This window comes from Silene latifolia, chromosome 7 (assembly GCF_048544455.1).
Source record: "Silene latifolia isolate original U9 population chromosome 7, ASM4854445v1, whole genome shotgun sequence".
NCBI classification, from domain to species: Eukaryota; Viridiplantae; Streptophyta; class Magnoliopsida; order Caryophyllales; family Caryophyllaceae; genus Silene; species Silene latifolia.
The window spans coordinates 36813448-36817662 of record NC_133532.1 but is presented as its reverse complement, the minus strand read 5'-3'; the positions used below and the strand labels follow the sequence as shown (position 1 = coordinate 36817662).

Sequence of the window (4215 nt, the reverse complement as noted above, 5' to 3'; positions counted from 1 at the left end):
AGTGTAATTACTAGTTTAACCCTTAGTTAACCCTAATGCATCCTCCCTAATTTTCACTATAAATACCCCATTAGTCTAATTAGAGGAGCATGTTCTTCTAATCAATAATTAGTGTAGTTAATATCAATCAAATCTCTCTTCAATATTGTAATCAAATATTAATCAAGTTTTAATCCAAGTTTTAGTTCCTTAATCTCTCTCTTGTTCTTACTTTATTTTGGGTAATTGAAGATCATTTGGGTTATTATTGGGAGATTGACAACCTCTCAATCTAGGATTCAAGTACTTCTATTATTCTTGCTTTATTATTGGAATCATTAGTAGGTATAATCTCTTAATCCCTTTTTAATTATTGCTAATTACTTTCATTTATTCATCATGTTTCATTATGTTAGTATGATTGACAACCTTTCTAGCATGATCAATATGATAATGAGTGAGTAGTCTCTTAGCTAGGGTTTAATGGGTGATTAGGGGAAACCAACATGGGGATGATTCATGCTTAAATCAATATGCTTTCATATCTTATTTGCTTGCTTGTTTTGATCTTAATACATGCACATGTTATGTTTGATGAAATGCTAAGCCTATGAATCCTTGCATTTATTATCATCTACTATCTCTTCAACTTGACTTGTAAGACATAACCCAACTCGAGTCTTGTTAGATCATGCATGTGTTAAGTAGGAAAGATTAAGTCGACTTGTAGGTGTTGTACAATCTATGTGATTCGGCTCCGGACCCAAACTTTCCTAGGATTGTAAGATATAACCCAACTCAATCCATCACAACAATAATTGCTTGCTTATAAATTGAGAACATGTTTGTATGATCATATCCCATGAATCCCCTATGAACCCATGACACCCTAGTGCTTTTAATCAATTGTTTACACCCTTATTCCATTTACCTTGTTAGTTTATTTTCATTGCTATTTTAGTTTAGTAACCTTCTACATCAACCCAACTTGTGACACCCCTAGACACCACTAGTAGCAATAGAAATCTTCGTTTTCAATACCCGTCCCTTGGGATCCGACCTTTACTTGCCTCTTTACTAATTTGTAGAGTTGTTTGTGAAGTATAAATTGTGTTTTGTATCGACCATTGACCAACGACCACAATTGCTTAATTTGTGAACTAAATGGCTCCGATCAAAAATGGCGCCGTTGCCGGGGACGGTGTTTAATTGATTTTAGATTTCTTTTGTTATTTTTAGTTGTGTCTTTTTCACCTTGGGAAGTAAAACTCCTCAAGGTTTGTTCTAATTGTTTTCTAGTTGTTTGATATTTTGCATGTCTAGAAGGTTACAAAGAGATTTGTTACCTTTTGACCGTGAAATCGAAAGAACCTTGACGAATAATAGGAGACTTGTTAGGAGGAATTTGGGAGGTGTTGGTGAAGTTGTTCAACCCACTAGTGAGTTTGTCAATCCTTTCGCAATAGAAGGAGAAGAGAACCCATTAAACAATACCACACAAAATCCACCTACAATGCCTAAATTTTCGTCCCACTCTACACCCACCGAGGAGAATCTACCAAACGGTACTCCTACCCCACAACATCTTACCGGAAATTTTATTGCCAAGTCCGCCTTCATCCAACTAGTTGAGAGGAGCCAATTCGGGGGCATGCCAAGTGAGGACCCTCATTCTCATATGGAAACCTTTTGCGATTATTGTGATGCTATCTCTCAAACGGGCGTGACTCAAGACCAAATTAGATGGGTCTTATTTCCTTTTTCGTTAATCGGAACCGCAAAGCAATGGTTGAAGGGCCTTGATAAGGCCACCCTTGGAATAGATTCTTGGAAGAAGTTAGCTCTCGCTTTCTACAAAAAATTCTACCCACCGGAAAAGACCAATATGCTAAGAGCTCAAATCACGAGTTTTAAACAAAGGGATGAAGAATCTTTGTATGAAGCTTGGGAGCGGTTCAAAGGTGTTTGTCGCTCATGTCCTCACCATGGACTTAGCGAATGGTTTTTAGTGCAACAATTTTGGAATGGTTTATATGAAGATTCAAGGAACATTCTCAATATGGGATCAAATGGAATGTTCACCGAAGTTGATGACAATCAAACATGGAACAAGATTGAGGAAATGGTGGTCCATAATTCGCAATATAGTAGGCCTCGCAAGGCTACTAGAGGAAAGTATGAAGTGGACACCGTTACTCAATTGGGTGCTCAACTTAGTGCTCACATTGACACTATCAACTTGAAGTTTGAACAAGCTATGGCTAGACTTGAGGAAAACTCAAAATCAAAACATCATGTCAATGCCATGACGGCATCCTCATCAATCCCAAGTGGGATATGTGAGAATTGTGGAACTTTGGGTCATGATCAAAGTGAATGTAGGGGAACAACCGAGCAAGTCAATGCTTTCCAAGCTTACAAAAGCGGTACCCCTTATTCAAATTTTTACAATGAAAACACCAAATTCCATCCAAATCTCTCATACAAAAGCCAAAATGTTCAAAACCCTCAAACAACATACACTCCACCACCCATGAGAAATCAAAATCAAAGACCCTTTTACAATCAAAACCAAGGTTATCAAAATCAAAATCCATACAACCACCAAAATGACCAAAGTTTTGATGTCCAAAAAGCGGTCCTTCAAATGCAAAAGAATCAACAAGAATTTTTCACTCAAATGCAAAAAGATAGCCAAGCAAAGGATACCACCATCAACAACATTCTAGCTCACACCAAGATGTTGGAAACACAATTGACCCAACTAGCATCTTCGAACTCACAAAGACAAAAAGGGCAATTACCACCTCAAGGTAATCCCCCTAGACATGAAACGGTTAGTGCCATTCACTTGAGAAGTGGTACAAGGTATGAAGCACCGAAGGAGCAAGTTGAGGATGAAGTTGTGAGAGCTAGTAAGAATGAAGTTGTGGTGCAAAGTCCCAAAGAAGGGGAATCATCAAAAGAAGAAAGTTCAAAGAAAAATGAAGACAAAGCCAAAGAAAAGGAGCCCATTGTGATTAGACTTCCTTTTCCAAGTCGTCAAGCCAAGCCTAAATTTGATGATCAACTTGGAAAGTTCATGGAAATTGTGAAGAACTTAGAAGTCTCAATTCCTTTTACGGAATTAATCAATCACGTTCCGGCCTATGCGAAATACATGAAGGATATTCTCACAAAGAAGAAGTCGATCCGGAAACTTGAGACTATCGCCTTCACTAAGGTGAGTAGTGCAATACTTCAAGGGAGTTCACCTCCAAAGTTAAAGGATCCGGGAAGCTTCTCAATACCGTGTACCATTGGCGACACAACAATCAACAAAGCCTTATGTGATCTAGGGGCTAGTGTGAGTGTCATGCCGTACTCGGTGAGTAAAAGGTTGGGAATGGGAGAGCTTAAGTGCACCAATATCACACTTCAAATGGCCGATAGATCGACGAAGACACCGCTAGGGATATGGGAAGATGTCCCCGTACGAATTGGGAAGTTTTTCATCCCGGTGGACTTTGTCATTGTTGATATGGAGGAAGATTCCAACATTCCGATCATCTTAGGAAGACCTTTCCTACACACCGCGGGTGCGGTGATTGATGTGAAGCATGGAGAGCTCACTCTAGAAGTGGGAGATGAAAGCATAACTTTTAATCTTGACAAGACCATGAGAGCTCCTCGTTTGCATGAGCCATGTTTCATGATTGACCATTATAGCCGGAAAGATGAGAAGAAGAGATCGGAACTCCAATGGAGGAAGAAAGTTGAAGATGCTCCATTCAAAGAGCAAGTGAATTGTGACAAGGAGAGCTTGCATAGCTCATCAAAATCAACCAAGGAAGAAGAAGATGGCCTCATTAGCCAAAAGAAGAATTTGGGAGAGTTGTCTCCATCCAAGCAAGAGATTTTCAATGATCAACTCAATGAAGTTTGTGGTCTTTGGGACGACGAATTTAAAGGGATCTTTAATCCCTACATTGGGCATGCCATCGATCATGATCAACAACAAGAACCACGGTCTATTGAGAACCTCTACCATAACAACGAACAAGCTTTTAACTACTTCTTCGAGGTGTTGAGCAACATCAACAACACCTTGAACATGCCTCCTTGACATCTCATCAAGAATGAGAGTTTGGTGGAGTCCTCCCTAAACCACCAATTGTAAATATTTCTAACTCCCTAACTTACATTTAATTTTTGCATTGCATTTTTGTCATTTTTGGATTTTATTTACCTTGATCA

The 4215-nt window shown here is 38.9% G+C and overlaps 1 non-coding gene across 1 annotated transcript; it reads right to left on the bottom strand.

The window, feature by feature from the left end:
- Positions 1–1864: 1864 nt before the first annotated feature.
- On the bottom strand, positions 1865–1971 carry LOC141593498 (small nucleolar RNA R71). Its single transcript, XR_012521578.1, has one exon. It is a non-coding gene; the product is annotated as a small nucleolar RNA R71 (small nucleolar RNA).
- Between the last annotated feature and the right edge of the window lie 2244 nt (positions 1972–4215).